This window comes from Gracilinanus agilis, chromosome 2 (genome assembly GCF_016433145.1).
Source record: "Gracilinanus agilis isolate LMUSP501 chromosome 2, AgileGrace, whole genome shotgun sequence".
Lineage (NCBI taxonomy): Eukaryota > Metazoa > Chordata > Mammalia > Didelphimorphia > Didelphidae > Gracilinanus > Gracilinanus agilis.
In genome coordinates this window covers 428815343-428836132 of record NC_058131.1, presented here as the reverse complement: position 1 = coordinate 428836132, position 20790 = coordinate 428815343, and the positions used below count along the sequence as shown (strand labels likewise).

Here is a 20790-nt window from a genome sequence, read left to right as displayed (position 1 = left end):
CTCTCTTACCTCTTTCTTATTTATTTTTTGGTTTGATTTATCTAGATCTGAAAGAGGAATATTTAGATCTCCCACTATTATGGTTTTACTATCTATTTCCTTCTTGAGCTCTGCCAGTTTCTCCTTTATGAATTTGGATGCTATACCACTTGGTGTATATATATTGAGCAGTGTTATTTCCTCATTGTTTATACTGCCTTTAATCAGGATGGAATGACCTTCCCTGTCTTTTTTAATCATATCTATTTTTACTTTGGCTTTGTCAGAGATCATGATAGCCACTCCTGCCTTCTTTTTCTCATTTGATGCCCAAAAGATTTTGCTCATACCCTTAACCTTGAACTTGTGTGTGTCTACCCGCCTCATATGTGTTTCTTGTAGACAACCTATGGTAGGATTTTGGTTTCTGATCCACTCTGCTATATGCTTCCGTTTTATGAATGAGTTCATTCCGTTCACATTCAGAGTTACAATTGTTAGTTGTGTATTCACTGACATTTTTGTATCCTCCCCTAGACCCACTCCTTCTTATTACACTATTTTCTTTTACACCAGTGGTTTGCTTTGAGCCAGTATCCCTTATCCCCTCCCTTGATTGACTTCCCTTTCTGCCCCCTCCTTTGTTGTTCCCCTATTTTTGTTTTTTTTTTTAAAGACCAAATGAATTCCTTCCCCCTTCTTCTCCCCTCCCTTTTTTGGCCTCCCCACTCCCCTGCTCCCTTTGGTTTATCCCTTCTGACTTTCTCAGTAGGGTTAGATAGAGTTTTTTATCCGGATGGATAATAAAGCTACTCTTCCTTCTCCGTGTTGATTACACTGAGAGTAAGGTTTGATTATGCTCTCTTCCTCTCCTTCTTATATTATTCATCCCCTCCCCTTCCCATGCCCTCTTTGTGTGTAATAAAATATCTCATTTTTCTCATTTACCCAGATTTTTCTTAGTGTCCCCTACTATTCCCCCCTCTTTCTCTCCCCCCATGTCTTCTTAGACCATTTAGTATCCTGTCCTCTCCCTATGAATTATTCTTCTGGTTGCTATAATAGTGAATATTATAATAGTGTATAGAGCTCTAATGTTTTGGTTTTCCTTTTCAATCTGGTAATTTTTGGTCTTCAGTTGTCTTGTCTCACTTTCCAAATGTGAAATTCTGCCTTTTAAACTGTTATTTTCTTGCCAGATTTCTTCCATCTTCCTCAACATTTCATTTTTAAACTCTTCCATAGCTTGTGACCAGCTTTCATTTTTTGGGGGAGGTTTGGATTTTTGTTTTCCCTCCTCTGGTGTCTGGATTTTCTCTGTGTAGAAGTTGTCGAGTGTTCCAGAGTTTCTCTTGATAGTCTTTTTCTTCTGGACTTCCTTATTGCTGGCCATTTTGGCCCCGCCCCTTTTCAGCTTTGTCTTTGTACTCAGTGTCTGCCTGGGCCTTACAAGCTCCCAGGGGCTCCGGTCTCCTTGTCCTCGGGGTCAGGCCTCCTGGTAGTTCCTGGTCTGCCCCTCTGCCTGAGGTTCCTTCAGCAGTCTTTGGGGCTGCTTCCACTGCCTTGCTCCGGTCTGCACTGGGTCCTCACTGGAGGTCCAAGCCTGGGCGGGAGATCGTTATCCAAGCCTAGGGCACTGCCTTTGCCTGTGCAGATGCTCTTAGGGCACTGCCTTCACCCCTGCAGAAGGTAGTAAAAGTCTGTGGGCTGGAGATCTTTATTCTCACCTGAGGCGATGCCTTCAGCGCTTGGGAAAGGCTGTGTTTTAGGGGCCTTTGTCCTGGCCCCAGACTGTGTCTTCACCCACCTGGACGCTGGCAGAAAGTCTGTGCAAGCCCCCCAGCCACCTGGGGTCCCTTGTCTTGCAGCACACAGGTACAAGCCACGGGGCTGCCAGTGATTATCTGGTTGCCCTAGTCCTGTTTTCCCACTTGTGCGTTGGCTTGTTGTGTGAGATGTGTGCTGTGGGGGGTGGGGGAGGGGCTTCTTCCTCTCGCGTTTTAGTGAGAGCTGTTTCACCCCTTTATAGCATGGAAATGCCCCGATTCTGCGTACCTTCAATGCTGCGCCCTGTTATGGGGTTCCTTCGTTCCTCTGGACTCGTTTTTATTTCCTCTTGAGGAGTCCTGTATGCTTTGGTCAGGAGAGATCGAGCAGCTGCTCCTTACTCTGCCGCCATCTTAACCGGAAGTCCCTAGAACCCTTATTATGAATTTTTAATAAAAATGAACATAATATTTTTTTGGACTTACATTTCAAAAACATTAACAAAATTATTTATTCAGCCGCCAGATGGCTCTAATAGTGTCATAAACTGCACCTGTATAAATGTCATACATTCTTTTGCTTGGAATGAAATCAAGTGGTAGCCATGTTTCCTTTCCAAGATGAAAAGTCAGCAAATAGTTATTGATTTCTTTAAGGAACAAGGTAGAAATTTGGCATATGCACACCTGTTGAATTAGTTGCCCATCAAATGGGGAAACAATTTTATAAGCTGTATTGGAGTATCTTCTGGCTGCCATTACTCCGTATTATAGAGATTAAAATTAATATGCAAAGAACTAAATATTATAATTTTATAAAATATTATTAATAATTAACAAAAGAGACCTAGCTATTTGGCCCACTTGCCAGAGAAGAGGAGGAAGAGGGAGGAGTTACAGCCAACTATAAAATAATAACATGACCATGCAAACATGGAGTCTCAGGAGAGATTAAAGGGAATTTTGGAAAATACTAAGGGACTTATAGGGTATGCAGTCCAAGGTTCAAGATCTCCATTCATACATACCCCTCTTTGATCCTTTGGGAAACCAGTCTCCCCAAAGGATCATGAAAACATAACTAACTTATTAATTACAATATTGTGGATAAAAAGGAAAAGAGAACAAAATAAATGATTGCTACATTGACAAAAAGCCAATTTGGGGGAAGTCCCCTTTGGAATAAAAATATACATTCAGAACAAATGCTTTCAACCACCCATAGTTCAATTTCACATCCCAAAGTTCAATTCTGGATCTTCTTGATGCAGTGTGTGGTCTCTGCAGGCATCTTCATGACACCTTCTCCAAATAGGTTTGTCTTCTGGATTCTTGGAAGTAGCAAGTTTCTTATCCTAAAATTGCTCAAATTCAAATCAAAGTTCATAACAATAACATAGTTCCCCCCCCGCCCGAGATGGATAAAAACACAATGATCACTCAAGGATGCATGGCTGAGTTATGAGGTATATGAATCAATTTGCAAAAGAAAGAAAAAATATCAAAAATCCAAATAAAAGAGAAAAAATAACTTGTGGATGAAATAAAAAATATTAAAATCTTATGCCTAAAAAATCTAAGTAAAGGAAAAATAAACCTATAACATGTCATTGAATCAGGACCTAATTAAAGTGATTTAAGTAACTATGCAGTTGTCCAGTCAGTAGCCAGAACTACAGAAAGTTTGCCAAACTCTGAAAGATAGAAAAGGGATTATAGGAGCCAGGATGGCAGCCAAAGTGAGATGCTTGATAGAATGTGGTTCAGAGGAAGACCTGCCTCTGACATATATCAGATCAACCACAATCTCAAACTCCAAACAAGTTCAAGTCCTCTTGTCTTGGATAAAAAGTACATCAATCCCGCTGGAGTTGGTTGGTCTCTTTGACCTTGTGTTTGACTGGCACTTTACAGGTACTTTTATGCTTCTTTGGCACTGTACAATGGCTCTTTTTAAATTCCTTCTTCCAGAATCAGACAAAATCATTAAATAAAGTGCCATAATATTTAAACAATCAATGACATTATTCTATAGTTTAAAGCCTTTTGTATATGCCTTAATATTAGAACAAATGTACTTTAAACTTATAGCAAAAATAAAATAAAGATTAATATTTATTATATGTACTTCAAAATACTCAAATACTGTATTGCAAAAACAAGAGAAAAAATAATAAAAAATGTTTAAAAATCCAAAATAGCTTAGAATCAGTGACACACTGTGTCAGCCAAGGAGAGGTAGACTATAAAAGTTCCTCATCAAAAAATGAGATCCATTTCCTTTTTAAACTTGACCATGAAACACTTTGTGGCTACAAATGATTTTTGCAAAATGACAGATATATAAAAATAAAACAGTAATAGAGTAGATAATGCACATTCAAATAAAGTACCAAATGCTCAAAATTCACAATAGCCCAGGTATTGACAATAGCAAACAAACCCTTTATTATAGGATTCACGTGAGTTTCTTAAAGCCACTTGCTGTGTGATATTTAAAAAACCTATGAACTGATGTATACTTGTCACAAATTTATAGATCTAGGAAATCTTTCAGCCTTAGTGAGAAATCTAGATTGTTGTGGTGGAAGTAAATTAAACTGAAGAGTTAAAATATCATGCATACAGGAGCTCTTTTGGGCTTCCTGCTTTATATATAAAAAGTTTTGGTAAGGACTTCTATTTGTTTCTTTATCTTTTAATACAACATTCTTCATTAAACATATCTATTTTTTAATTTTAAAAGATTTTTTTAAATTCTGTCCCTTCAGGCCACCAAAAATTGTAGATTTTAAAATTAATATTCAACATCTCCAAAGTATAATATTTATAAAGCTTTATTAATATTTAACCAGAGAGCTAGAGAACACAGGGAATGTTCTAAGCTCAATTCACATGAAAGAGAGAGGGTATGGCAGAGAAAACCCAAACTATATACAGATCGAGTAATGATGCACTTATACAAAAGGCAAAAGGAATTGTAGGTAATACAGAAAGGAATTTTGGGGAATACAGTTCCAGGGGTTCAAGATTTTCCACCTATACAGTATTATAGGATTTAGTATTCAAAAGACCTTAGAGGTAATTCCTTTCTAGTCATTTTATGAAAGCATAAACTGAGACCTGGAGATGGAGACTGATTTACCTAAAGTGGCAGATGTAGTGTATAGCTTAACAGGTATTGAATTCAGGTCTTCTAACTTAAAGCCATTTCTATTTCCTCTTCCTGATATTGTGCTTCTCTGATATGAAATAAAGTTAAGCACACAAACAAACACACATACACACACGCATACATACATATACATGTTTGTGTGTATATATATGTTTATACATATATATGCACCTATTGTATTCCAGGCATTATATGCACCTATTGTATTCCAGGCATTATTCTAATCTACTGAGATTCTAAGAATAAAAAAAAAGACAGTATCTACAGTCTAATGCTTGAGAAAACATGCAGACAATTTTCAACAATCTAAAGATTTATGGGAGATCAGGAAATTCTTCATCTCAAAGAAAGGATTTTTCTTTTGATTTGAAGGAAACTGATGAAACTCAAAGAGAGAAATAAGGAAGGAGATCATTCCAAACTTTGTGGACAGCCAGGGAAAATGCCTAGAGTTGAAATTGTGCCTTACAAGATGAAAAGCATGTAGTTCAGTGTCACTAAATCACAAAGTAGTTGAAGGAATACATGGTAGAAGACTTGAAATGAAATAATGGATCACAATATAAAGGATTTTGCTTGTGAAACAGAGAATTTTTTATTTGACCCTAGATCATGACAGATAGTTGATGAAGTCTGTTGAGTAGATAGTTGATATTTCTAGATCTGGACTTCAGCAAGATCATTTCATAACTAAATGGAGGATGGACTGGCTCTGTAAGAGAATTGAGGCAGAGATACTAACCAACAGACTATTGTAATAGTTCATTCCTGAGGTGATTTTGGCACAGATGGAAGTATATATAAATGAATTGATGAAGATAAAGTACTCATAAGTTCAAGTTCTCTCTTTCTTAAATGAATGGAATTTATATCCCTAGCTCCCTTTCCAACTTATCTCTAGTAGAATTCTATATATTCTTTATAATGTATGTTTCTAGTTCACTTCCTTGCCCACTATAGAACCTTTGGCATAGGGCAAAAAATAAATAAAAATGAAAAAACAAATAATATTTTACCCCATGTATATCTGGTCCTTTCATTCTAGGTAAGAAACATCAAAATGTAGTCTCTGTCTTCTGTATTTTACTTGTTGTGACACATATAATAGTTAAGAAATTCTCAGGACACAAAAAAATAATATATTGATAACAAATGAGACAAAGCACTTCTTATCAGTCATCTTTCAATCACATCCATTGTTTCATTGTGAACTAGATTCTCTGCTATTTCTTATCTAAACTGGATTTATGACACTACTTATGTGCTTATAGTATCCCAAGTTGATTTATGTCTTTTTGTACTACATGTCTTGAACCCATGAGCACCACAGGATCATCATTGCGATCTACCTTGGCTACTATCTCATTCACTTCATGTACTACAACCAGATGGCAAGTGCCTTCTATGTGGACAAAACCAAACCCACATTTTCACTCAAGAAAGGGAAAAGAATACCAATGTCCTAGATGTTGTCAGACCTTCCTTAATAAATCTACATATTGCATTCATAATTGGAATGATTCCATTTGAGAAGATCAAATACATATTCATAGTATTCACATCAACTGATGTCAAAATACTGAAAAAAGAAATTAGTTTTTATTTGCCATTCTTATAATTAATTTATGGGATTTGTGATGCATTTTCTTCTCTTAAATTGCCTAGTTAGACTAGATTGTATCATACAGGTTGGGACAATTTGTAAGAAGAATTTCTTTTAGAAATTAGGTGACTACCTTTTTTGTCTTTATTCATCAAACATTTATTAGTGCATTCAGGGGGCATGTTTTTATGTTGGAAGCTTTGTACTTAGTTATAATTTGGGGAACAAAGTTGTTTCCCTTCTTGTTTCTTATGTTATGGTATAGCAAAATTAGATTTGGACACAAACAATTAAAAATATACCTAGAATTCACACAAAGGATATGAGATTTCCACATAAATAGTATTTCATCCTAAGAAATATGCTACTAGATTGTTTACAAAAGGAAGAATTCTGAATTATTAACCCATAATATTCTTCCATATTCATGAAAAAGAATATACAAAGTCAAAATAACTGAGTCCTGACCTCATAACCAACAATTTTGAAAAGATGATAAAATATGAAAATAAAGTCTGTGTATTATGGAAAGACAAACAAGCCCCTCATTTGGATTAATCACTTTTGTTAAACAAAGTAGAGAGAACAAAGTGAACAATATCCACCTAACATTTTTTCCCAGCTATCCCAGTCTACAACTGTATCAGAAGAACAGAAAAAATACCAGTTAACCTACAAGAATTTTTTGGATTCCTTCTCTGCTTCTGGTTCTTTGCATACAAAAAAATAAAGAAAAATCCCATCCCTCAAAGACCTTCAGATCTTTGCTTGAAGTTAACATATACAATGATAAGTATATAGAAAACATTTACAAAATAAATAAAACTGCTTTTTTGGATGGTCTTGTTAGCAGCCTAGCAAATTCCAATTAGCTCATACTGGAAGCAGCATTTGAGCTGAGTTTGGAAGTAAACTAGGAATAAGATGCAGAAATGAGGAGAAAACTAATTTAGGCAAAGAGATAAGTAAAAGCAAAGATATGGGAAATGGAATATCATGTGAGAAGAACAGCAAGAAATTCACTTTGCCTGGATGATAGTGTGCAGGAATTCAAGTATTTTATCTCAATGCCAGAAAGTAGAGTAGATTTAGCATATATAGGGCTTTGAATATATGAGAGTACTTTTCATTTAATCCTAGAAGTAATAAGTACTGAAGTTCAGTGAGCAAGAAAGTGACATGATCAGGCTTCTGTTTTTAGAATATCATTTTAGAAGTTAGATGGAGGTTAGATTTGGATGCAAGAAACTTTTTTCAGCATGAGAAGAGATAAGCGATATGACTTGAACCAAGTAACAGTCATGTGAATAGAGAGAATGTGAGGGATGTGGCAGAAGTCAAATTGACAAAATAAAGGATTAATAGGGTTGTTTCCGGGGAACAATTGAAGTTACTGAAGATTCTGCCATGTTATTGGAACATCATTGTATATGTTAACTGCAACAGAATTTCGAAAGATGGGTTTCTGATTGGCATTTTTTTTCACCTATGCTTTGGAATTTGACTCAGAATAGATTATAGGTCTTGATACACAGAAAAGTATATTCTCTATTCAGTGTTTACTGGGCCTATGGGAGCTGATGCAGTCATAAAAGGAGAGTACCAAGGTATTTGAAATTAGAATGGTATAATAAATTACAAAATCTTCATAAAAATATATAATGAATGACTCATTAGAAAGTGAAGGGGATAAGCTTAGTTTAGTTGGAGTTTAAAGTGTAAGGAAGTCAATGATTTAAGATGTGATAAGAAAATGAAGGAGGCAGAACAAGTCTTTAAGAGATAAAGGCATTTGAATTTAGGCGGTAGGCATTAGAGAACTGCTGTAGGTCATTGAGAAATGACATCAAAATACGGAATCTTATTTTATTTAGCTTTAAGTTTTTTGCACAAATAATTTCATTTAAAATGAATATTTGTTCTATCATTTCATTTGGGTCTGACTCTTTGTGACTCCACTTGGGGTTTTCTTGGCAAAGATACTGGAATAGTTTACTATTTCATTCTCCAGTTCATTTTATAGATAAGGAAACTGAAGCAAACAGAGTTAAATGATTTGCCCAGTATCTGAGGCACAATTTGAACTCAGGCGTTGCAGACACTGATGCCACTTAATTGCTAAAACTGGATAAGAAACATGTAAATTAAAAAAAAATCTATCAGTCAATATATAGATATAAATATATAAGAAAATGATAGATGTCTAAACTGAAAGACATTGCTCATAGTCTAATATTATACCTTATTCCCATGTCATAAAGCCTTTCATGAATATTTAATATATCTAGTCAAATCCAAGCCATGTGATACTTTATAGAAAATGGAAGTAGAGGTAACCCAATTCTAGTTGATCCTTGAAGATCTCTACCTTTTATTAGGTTGTAATATTCAGTAGTGATAGAAGTAACCATTTTAGGGAAAAACAGTTACTGAAATGAATTAATTATAAAAAGAAGTTATAATAATTTAAAGTATTGATAATATAACAGTGCTAATAAAATGTTAATAATAACTGATATTTATATAGTCATTAAACTTTACAAATATAATTCTGAGAGTAAATGTCATGAACCACAATGCATATCAAGGAAGCCTCACCAGAAGGAATACTATTGTGCTAAAAGGAATAATGAGCAAGATGATTTCAGAAAGAACTGGAAAGCCTGTGTGAACTGAGGCAGAGTGAATAAGATGAAACAGGAGAACATTATACCCAGTAATTGTTGTTGTTTTCAAATTTCTCTGCTGTATATTGCAATCTTGAATTAATACATTAATTAAAAAAGAATTAATACAATCTTGAAAAAATACATATACATACATACACAACATATAAACATTGCACACATATGCAATGTAATAAGCAGATAATACATACATGTATGTATATATGAATATAAAATGGGAATGTATTTATGTGTTTGTAGATATTATATTTATATATTTATATACATACACACAGCAGTTAGAGCCATGTCATAGTCTCCATGACATCAACCTTAAGGCCACTCTGCACCTCTGTTCAGTCAAGAATTTCTAATTAATGCAGCAAATCTGAATTAACTACCTGCATTTTATAAATTAGACTTTAAAAGAGTAATTTTCTTCACCTTCTGGGGAAGTGTTTGCTCCCCTTCTCTTCAGGAGATCTGGCTCAATAAATGGACTGTATCTCCCCTTCTTCTTACCACACTATTAATCATAGCTGTTGGCCAGAGGGCGAAGAGGTCCTATCACTTCCACCTAATACCTTTTATCTCTGGGGCTTCCCTTCATACATTACATTCACCACTAATTATTTATTTAATATTCTCCTTTAGTTTGTATGCTCTTTGAGCAAAGGAGCATTTTTGGAGGGGCCATTATTTGTACTACATTGGCATACAGTAAGTATTTAACAAATGCTTCTGCCAGTCCTTTTCCAAGTCTGACATCTCTCAAGATGATGGGCTGTACCATTGCCCCTCTATAACTTCTATATTTTTGTCTCTTTTTATTTTTTTTTTCATTTTTTATTTTCAGAAAAATTTTCCATGGTTACATAATCCATGTTTTTACCTTACCCTTCACCTCCTCAACCACCCCGCCCCGCCCATAGCTAACTCACATTTCCACTGGTTTTAACATAAATGGTCAGTCAAGACTTATTTACATATTATTGATAGTTACATTGGTGTGGTCTTTTGGGGTCTACGTCCCCAATAATATCCTCATCAACCCAAGTGTTCAAGCAGTTGTTTTTCTTCTGTGTTTCCACTCCTGTAGATCTTTCTCTGAATGTGAGTATCATTCTTTTCCCTAAATCCCTCAAAATTGTCTTGTGTCATTGCATTGCTACTAGTACAGAAGTACATTACATTCTATTTTACCACAGTGTATCAGTCTCTGTGTACAGTGTTCCTCTGGCTCTGCTCTTTTCACTCTGCATAAATTCCTGGAGGTATTTCCAGTTCACATAGAATTCCTCCAGTTTATTATTCTTTTGAACACTAACATATCCCACAATTTGTTCAGCCGTTCCCCAATTGAAGCACATACCCTTGCTTTCCAGTTTATTTCCACCACAAAGAGCACAGCTATAAATATTTTTGTGCAAGTCTGTTTATCTATGATCTCTTTGGGGTACAATCCCAGCAATGGTATGGCTGGATCAAAGGGCAGATATTCTTTTATTGCTCTTTGGGCATAGTTCCAAATTGCTATCCAGAATGGTTGAATCAGTTCACAACTCCACCAGCAATGCATTCGGGTCCCAATTTTGGCACATCCCCTCTAACATTCATTATTCTCCCCTGCTATCATTTTGCCCAATCTGCTAGGTGTGAGGTGATACCTCAGAGTTGTTTTGATTTGCATTTCTCTAATTATTAGAGATTTAGAACACTTTCTCATGTGCTTTTTGATATCAATTGGGGAAAGGCTTGATTTTTTATACAATTGATTTAGCTCCTTGTATATTTGAGTAATTAGACCTCTGTCAGAGTTTTTTGTTATAAATATTTTTTCCCAGTTTGTTGTTTCCCTTCTCATTTTGGTTGCATTGTTTTTGTTTGTACAAAAACTTTTTAATTTAATGTAATCAAAATTATTTATTTTACATTTTATAATTTTTTTCTAACTCTTGCTTGGTTTTAAAATCTTTCCTTTCCCAGAGACCTGACAAGTATACTATTCTGTATTCACCCAATTTAATTACAGTTTCCTTCTTTATATTCAAGTCTTTCACCCATTCTGAATTTATCTTGGTGTAGGGTGTGAGATGTTGACCTAAACCTAATCTCTCCCATATTGTTTTCCAATTTTCCCAGCAGTTTTGTCAAATAGTGGATTTTTGTCCTCAAAGTTGGGCTCTTTGGGTTTATCATACACAGTTTTGCTGATGTCACTTACCCCAGGTCTATTCCACTGATCCTCCCTTCTATCTCTTAACCAGTACCATATTGTTTTGATGACTGTTGCTTTATAGTATAGTTTAATATCTGGTACTGCTAGGCCCCCTTCCTTCATATTTTTTTTCATTATTTCCGTTGATATTCTTGATCTTTTGTTCTTCCAAATAAACTTTGTTATAGTTTTTTCTAATTCAGTAAAAAAGTTTTTTGGTAGTTTGATAGGTATGGCACTAAATAAGTAAATTAATTTGGGTAGAATGGTCATTTTTATTATGTTAGCTCATCCTATCCATGAGCACTCAATATTTTTCCAATTGTTTATATCTAGTTTTAATTGTTTGGAAAGTGTTTTGTAGTTAGGTTCATATAATTCCTGTGTTTGTTTTGGTAGATACATTCCTAAATATTTTATATTGTCTAGGTGATTTTCAATGGTATTTCTCTTTCTACCTCTTGCTGTTGTGATGTGTTGGAAATATATAGAAATGCTGATGATTTATGTGCATTTATTTTGTATCCTGCAACTTTGCTAAAGTAGTTGATTATTTCTACTAGCAAACTAAAAAGTTGATTCTCTAGGATTTTTTAAGTATACCATCATATCATCTGCAAAGAGTGATAGCTTAGTCTCCTCATTGCCTATTTTAATACTTTCAATTTCTTTTTCTTCTCTTATTGCTACTGCTAGTGTTTATAGTACAATGTTAAATAAGAGAGGTGATAATGGGCATCCTTGTTTCACACTTGATCTTATTGAAAAAGTTTCTAATTTATCCCCATTTAATATGATGCTTGCTGATGGTTTAAGATATATACTGTTTATTATTTTTAGGAAAGGACCTTCTATTCCTAAACTTTCTAGTGTTTTTAGTAGGAATGGGTGTTGTATTTTGTCAAAGGCTTTTTCAGCATCTATTGAGATAATCATGTGGTTTTTGTTGGTTTGCTTGTTGATATGGTCAATTATGTGGATGGTTTTCTTAATGTTGAACCATCCTTGCATTCCTGGTATAAATCCCATTCGAACATGGTGGATAACTTTTCTTCTTGGGATATAAATTGATTGAATTTGTTGTGTCCCTTAAAGAAAAGAATTTTTTTCTCCTCCCCCCATTCTCTTAATTACCTTATGTTGATTCTCTTGAGTTGTGGGTTTGGGCATCAAACTCTCTGTTTAAGTCCAGTTTTTTTCTAGATGAATGTTTGGAAGTCCTCAATTTTATTGAAAGACCATACTTTCCCCTGCAATAATATAGTTAGTCTTGCTGGATAATTGATTTTTGGTTGTAGACCTAGTTCTCTTGCTTTCCGGAATATTGTGTCCATGCCTTCTGGTCCTTCAATGTAGATGCAGCCAGATCCTGTGTTATCCTAATTGCGGTTCCCTTATATCTGAATGACTTCTTTTTAGTAGCTTTTAATATTTTTCCCTTGGTATGGTAGTTTTTTTAATTTGGCTATAATATTCCTGGAAGTTGTCAGTTGTGGATTAAATGTAGGCGGTGATCTGTGGATTCTGTCGATTTCCACTTTTCCCTCTTGTTCAAGAATTTCTGGGCAATTTTCTCTGATAATTTCTTGTAAAATGCTATCTAAACTTTTTCTTTTATCATGATGTTCTGGTAAAGCAATAATTCTTAAGTTGTCTCTTCTATCTCTATTCTCCAGATCCTTCATTGAATCAATGAGGTGATTCATATTCTCCTCAAATTTTTCATTTTTTAAATTTTGTTTAATATATTCTTGCTGTCTTGTGAAGTCATTTGCTTCTAGTTGTTGAGTTCTGTTTTTTAAAGACTGAATTTCATCCCTTGCTTTTTGGTCATCCTTCTCTTTCTGGTCTGATTTTCTTTGTAGATCATCTTTTGCCTTCTTTGCTTCATTTTCAAGCTGGCCAATTCTGACTTTTAAGAATTTATTTTCTTGTTTTAGTCCTGTATTTCCTTTTTCAATTTGCCTTCAGCCTCTCTTGATTGCTTTCTGAGTTCCTGAAGTTCTTGAGTTAATTGAATTTTGAGATCTTCCAAAGCCTGTGTCCAGTTTACTGGAAGTACTTCCTCTTCTTCTATTTCTGTTTCATTTGCTCTCTTTTCACTTCCTTAAAAGAAGCTGTCAATTGTCATTTCTTTTCTCTTTTTCTGTTGTTTACTCATGTTTTTTCCCTTCCTTGTTCTGCTAGTTTGAGCAGATGTATTTAATGATCTTTGATGAAAGAGCCAGCTGGCAATGGAGGTTTCTCTGCCCTCTGAAGACTTCTTGTCTTTCCAATTGTTGGGATGAATCTTCTATTGATTGGATTAATCTTACTGCTTTATCTGCCCTGAGGTTAAAACCTCGAGGGGAGGGAAAAACAAACAGGAAAAAAAAAAAACCTGGGGGGACAAGAAGGAGCATTTTTGCAGAACTGAGCTCACCAGCAGTGGGGTCTCCCTGAGCTATCCACTGTGTTTGATCTGGTTTTCTTTCCTCTGAAAACCCTGCATTCTCTATCCCAGAATGAGGAAGCCAAGGCGTCTGCGGTCTGGGGTTTGGCTCTCTTTAAGCCACCATCTTCTGGGCATTTTTGCTGTGTTTTTCTGGTTTTCTCTTCCAGTCACCTCTCCAGTGCCTCTGTTTGACTCCCTGAGTCTGTGCCAGCAAGACCCTCTCTCCCAACCTGTGCGCCCACTGTTGGTGAGATTTTCCCGGGCCACTGGAGACTCTGCACAGTACATGGGGGAGGCATCCTGGGATCCTGGGATTCCCCTTCTACGGCCTCAGACCTGACAGTTCAAGAACTGAAGCATTTTTCTTGGCGTACCTTTTTATTTATGCTGCAATAGGGTTCCCCCTGCTCTGTCCCATTATTAGATTTGGCCATCTTTCTTCTTGAAGCTCATTGTTTTCTATCTCAGTGTGTAAGGGTGTGTAAGTATACCCAATAATTGTAATATTGTAGCATGATCAAATGTGATAGAGTTTCCTACTAACAGCAATACAAGGACAGGACAATTCTGAGGGACTTATGAAAAAAAGTGCTATCTGTAGCTAGAGAAAGAACCTTTGGAATAGAAATGCAAATGAAAACATATGCTATATCACTTGATTATTTGGGTATATAATTTGAGGTTTTGGTTTTATAAGATTATTCTCTTACAAAAAAGAATAATATGGAAATGTTTTGAGTGATAATATATGCATTACTCAATGGAATTACTGATCAACTCTGGGAGGGGGAAAAAAGAGGGTAGGGGAAAGGGGAGGGAGACAACATCAATCATGTAACTTTGGAAAATTTATTGAAATAAAATTAAGGTAATTTTTTTAAAAGAAAGGCTCACCAGAAGTAGTATTTAAGTGGGATTTTAAGGAATTGCATTTTTTTATGTTTATTTATTTTTAACAATATTTTCCCATGTTTACATGATTTATTTTCTTTCCCTCTCTTCTTCTCTCCCCCCTCCCAGAACCAACAAGCAATTCTACTGGGTTATACAAATTTTATCACTTGTTACCTGTTTCCATATCATCCATTTTTACAATAAAGCTATCTTTTAAAACTAAAACCTCAAATCATGTACCCACACAAACAAGTGTTAAGTCATGTGTTTTTCTTCTGTGTTTCTATTCTCACAGTTCTTTTTCTCGATGTGGATAGTGTTCTTTCTCTCATAAGTCCCTTGGGATTGTCCTGGATCATTGCATTGCTACTAGTAGTAACGTCCATACATTCAGTCATTCCACAATATTTCACTTTCTGTGTACAATGTTCTCTTGGTTCTGCTCATTTCATTCTGCATCAGTTCATGGCGATTCTTACAGTTCATATAGAAATCCTCCAGTTCATCATTCCTTATAGCACAATAGTATAACATCACCATCATATATCACAATTTGTTCAGCCATCAAGGGACACCCCCTCATATTCCAATTATTTGCTACCACAAAGAGTGCAATAATAAATATTTTTGTACAACCCTTCTTTATTATCTCTTTAAGGTACAAACCTAGTAGTGATATTGCTGGATCAAAGAGCATGCATTCTTTTAAGGACTTTAAGGAACTGTTAACAGTTTAACAATGAAGAGAGAGTACATTCCAATTGTAAGGAATAGCCTAAGAAAGGAATAAAGACACATGGAAATGGGAGTGTATTCTGTTTGGGGCATGGCTGTGGGTATTAATAGGGAATCATATGAATGGAGAGGATAAAATATATTTGCCCAATGGGTAAGAAAATTGATTTTGTGGATGGAGGTAATATATTTCCTGCAAATTTGGAATTATGTCCAAAGAGCTCTAAAAGAATGCCTGCCCTTTGATCCAGCCATACCATTGCTGGGTTTGTACCCCAGAGAGATCATAGATAAACAGACTTGTACAAAATTATTTATAGCTGCACTCTTTGTGGTGGCAAAAAACTGGAAAGTGAGGGTATGCCCTTCAATTGGGGAATGGCTGAACAAATTGTGGTATATGCTGGTGATAGAATACTATTGTGCTCAAAGGAATAATAAACTGGAGGAATTCCATGTGAACTGGAAAGACTTCTAGGAATTGATGCAGAGTGAAAGGAGCAGAGCCGGAAGAATGTTGTACACATAGACTGATACACTGTGATAAAATCAAATGTAATGGACTTCTGTACTAGCAGCAATGCAATGACTCAGGACAATTCTGAGGGATTTATGGAAAAGAATGCTACCCACATTCAGAGGAAGAACTACAGGAGAGGAAACACAGAAGAAAAACAATTGCTTGAACACTTGGGTTGATGAAAACATGATTGGGAATGTAGACCAGAAAGGACCATACCAATGCAACTATCAATAATATGTAAATAAGTCTTGATTGATGGCACATGTTAAAACTAATGGAAATTCGAGTTAGCTATGGTGGGGGGAGTTTGAGGGGGTGAAGGGGAAAGTAAAAACACGAATCATGTAACTATGGAAAATGTTTCTAAAAATAAAAAAATTAATTAAAAATATATATTTCCTGCAAGATAGGACTTGGCTAATTTTTCAGAGGGTGAAAGTTTACCAAATGCAATAGATATCAAGTAGGTTAAAGATAAGAATGAAGAGCTAAAATTCATAAAAATCTTGGCTAGATGTATAGTAGAATAAAGAGAGTGTGTTGTACATAAAGCTGTTAGAATAAAATAAAATTTAGTAGGAGGGCACTTGTTATCAGAGGTTATAGAATGATTAAAGAAGTTGAGAACTAAAAAAGATTTTCATTGATTACAAAAATATCTAAAATGACTTCTGAATATGCTGTTTGTAGATTGTTAGAAGCATTATCCTTAAGTATAAGGACTCAAGTGGTAAGAAAATTGGCATGTATATTATTTAAATCAGATCAGATTTTCATTTGAACTTTGGAACCTAAACATTATGCTAATACCATAAGAGTCACTAAGTAGGTCTTTATCAGCTTCTTTTTGTTTAGGCATTCCTAACCAGGGTTGGGATCCAGGTAGGAAAGAGCTCCATCTCCCTCCCTGAGGAAATTTGCATTCTGATGAGGGAGGCAAGATTCACACATATGAATCAACAACAAAACCAGTAGTGTCAAATTCAAATAGATAGTGTGTCATTTGGAATGGTTGTAAGCCCAGGAAGACTGTCTCCTAGGACTCTCTCTGTTACAACATCTCCTGACACCTCCCACCTCTTTTGTGGGAGGTGTCAGGGAAAGTATAAAAGGGAAAGTTTTGCACCCTCTTGACCCAGGAGCTTCTGCTCTCAACCCTGGAAGCTTAGATCTCTGCAGAACTCTCTCTTGGTGCCTTTTCCCCTTCCATCTACCTCCTAGTTTTCCCTAGACCTTTCCCTTTCTAATTAAAATAAAACCTAGCTATTCAAACCCTAAAGCTGCTCTCTGATGATTCATTTGAGGGGTCAGGTCAATTTCCCCCTGCCAGGGCTCGGACAGCTACCTTCCTTTCCCTTCCTCTACCTTCCTCTCTCCTTTTCCCATCCATCCTACCTTCCTCTCTTCCTCCCCCCACTTTCTACACACAATAGGATGCCTAGTAAACTGAACACAAGGAACCCTGCTGGTTGCTTATTGATGTTGTTTTAAAATGTAATCATTTGTTTTATTGTATTTTAATTGTTTTGTGAAATATATTCCAATAACATTTTTATCTGGTTCTGATCACAGTCAGGAAAGTTCCAGTAGCATGGATCCAAGTGTGTGATACCTGTGGTGTAGAGTATTAAGTATTATAATATAAAATGTAATGTGTTTTTTAATCACCACACTGAACTTTATTCATGACATAAGTCCTAACATTAAAATGTAATGAATACTTTGAGAACTTGGAAGATTTCCCCCTACCTTATTTCCAAACATATACTGTAAGTACTAAAAATTTCAAAAGTAAGATGCTCTCAATTAATATTATCTATTTTGTTGTTGTTCAGTATTTTTTCAATTATTTCTGACTCTTCCTGACCCAAGTTGGGGTATTCTTGGGCTATCCTGGAGTAATTTGCCATTTCCTTCCATCTCATTTTACATATGAGGATACTGAGGCAAAAAGGATTAAGTGACACACAACTAATAAAAGTCTGAGGCCAGAGTACTCAGGAAGATGAGTCTTCCTTACTCAAGGCCCTACAATCCATCCACTGCATCCCCTAACTGCCCCATGTGTCTGTACAGGACTTTCCAAAATACTGACCAAGTAAGAAGATACTTTCTTAGTGATTAATCACAAATTTTTCTCTACGATCTACCTGGCTTTATGTTGCTCTGAGAAAATTTGATCTTTAAGTTTGTTATGATTCCAAGGAAAGTCTATTTCTTAGTTTGCTAAGGTTTGAGGAATTTAAATGAGTATCTGAGTTTAGTAGTTGATCTTCTTGATTATGATCAATGGCTTTAAATTCAAACCAACCAATCATGTTTTGTGGTCAAGATCCTATTTTTGTATCACTTATTGTAAAAATACTACTTCCTTTATGATTTCATAATGCTCAGTATTTTAGCATCATTGTGAATTAATGAATAAGAACATTTAATTAAAATTTAAAAGAAAAATCCCTTAGCTTTGAAATGTATATTCTTGCTTAATTATCCTTTTTCTAATATCCCTATCTAATAGTCTATTTTATATGTATTACTATTAAAAGTGCATTGTAATCTCATTTGAGGGGGGGTAGCTCTAATTAAATATAATCCAAGTTTTTCCTCTTTATTGGAAATTACCTCTTTGAAAGGAATTGTCATATTAGCTCCTAGAACTTATTCTTAGGGAATCTATTTATTTTGTATGCTTTCCCTGAAACTCAGTTTTCCAGATAGATTTTTGAACAAAGACACCTGCTCTTACCTATACCCTATGCCTTTCATTGTATGAGTGGAAATCAGATACACAGTTGGTCAACCTTTATTTCTTAAGCCAATATTATTTGTCAAACACTATGTTTAGGGGTAGACTAATGAGAAAGTTTAAAATTTTAATGAGTTTCCATTCTAATTTGCATATACAACATATGAATGAATCACTTTATTTAAGATATATTCAGAGGAGATGGAAAGCAGTCTCAGAGGAGAAGGCACTAGCATTTGAATGGAGAAGGAAAATCCTACAGTTTTACCCTAGATGGTATAAATCTGATGGATAGCTTTTTTGTTGAATATATTCTCAGATTTCATCATGAGAGGCAACTATAAGTGGCAACCAATATTCATATTATCATTGTTCTTTGTTTTCATATAGACTATGAGATGTCTTCAGCAACAGGACACATCATCCCTCTATAATACTCTAACACAAGGAAAGAAGACCCAGTTATCTGAACTTTCAATGGTTCTAAATATACCTGTTGACTATATTCAATATCATCAATACTGTTCCTCACTTCCATTGTTAACCTCTCTGTTGCTATTCATCACCCTTTGATTCCTTGTCAGAAGAAATACTGCAATACTTTGCCTCTGTATGCAGTAAAATCATTTTGCTTTCATATTGTTTGATGTATCCCCTGCAATCTCAATGAGTAGTAACTGGTCCAACTTATGTGTCCTCTCCTTTTCTCCTCTTTCAGATGAACCCTCATGCAACTTCCCATGGCAGGTATATTATACAAAAATGGAAGATATCATATAAAAGACAAGTAGCAGGGCATTTGTAAATTAGATATAATCCACATGCATGAGATGGTTCTTGCTTCTATTGAGCACTTTTCAACTTTCAAATGGTTAAAAAAATCTTGCTAAAAGGGCATAGCTTTGAGGAAAACACATGCACATGTCAGTGTAGAAAGCTATCTGCTGGATTTCTTAAAAATTCCTGTCTTCAGGTTTTCTAGTTTATTTTCCTCCAAGCCATTGACAAATCATTGCCAATCTCATGTTCCTTAAGCTTCTATAGTATTTCCTACCATGACAAGATCTAAATATTTCGCCTATCACTTGATACTATCCTTCATATGATCTTTCTCTACTGTTCCACTTGATTACCCCTTCATTACTATAACTTGCCCCTTTAGAATACATACATCATTCTTATCCAATCTTCCCCTTTATATTTTTGTAGCTGGATGTTTCATCACCTTGACTTTACTTGAACTTCCAGTCTCCATGTTTCATGGTTCACCATATTTCATGGTTCAGTTTATGTCTAGTCTTTCCTATGAATTTTAAGATTTACATTGATTACACAGCTGACCCTAGTGAAGAGCAGAAATAGTCTTCCTTACCTGGCAGCTTCTACCTTTGGTATAGCCTTTTAAAACTTTATCTTATCTGACTTTGCCCCTTTTTGTCATTTTAATTCTTTCTTCCCATCCTCTACACACTCAAGTTATCTTCCTCAAACATCATCTCCATTATTTAATTCTATCAACAAACTTCAGTGATTTTTATTAGGCTACCATATAAAATCAAAATGTCATAGGCCAAGAATCCATGGCCTGCACATGAGTCTGGTCCTACCAATACGAATATTCCAATTAAGATAGTATTTTTTAACCTTTCTCTTCATAAGACTTTCTTTCCTTACACTATTCTCTTTATTCAGAATATACTGCTTTTCACTCATTCTTTTTATCTTACCTTGTATTCACATGTCTTATTCATCCATCTGTATCTGGAAGTAGTCTTAGAGACCATATATTCCAAACTCCTTAATTTACAGTTCAGGAAAAGCTTCCTCAGGTTTTTCCTCAGATTTTAAAAAATGCTAGAGCAAGAATTTGCTCCTCTATCTACTATGCTGAATATGCTGCCACTTATATTTTTTCATAATCTAAACTTTTTATGCAAATACATTTTCTTTTTAATTTTCACAGGAAATCAAAGCTCAGAGAAATATAATTTTCTCATACTCATTTAATGAGAAAGATTCAGGTTATTTAAAGACTTTTCTTCTATTTTATT

At 35.2% G+C, this 20790-nt stretch overlaps 1 protein-coding gene across 1 annotated transcript in view; it reads left to right on the top strand.

The window, feature by feature from the left end:
* FSTL4 (follistatin like 4) overlaps positions 1-20790 on the top strand; it is an 874220-nt gene that overhangs the window by 321094 nt on the left and 532336 nt on the right. The window lies entirely within an intron of this gene.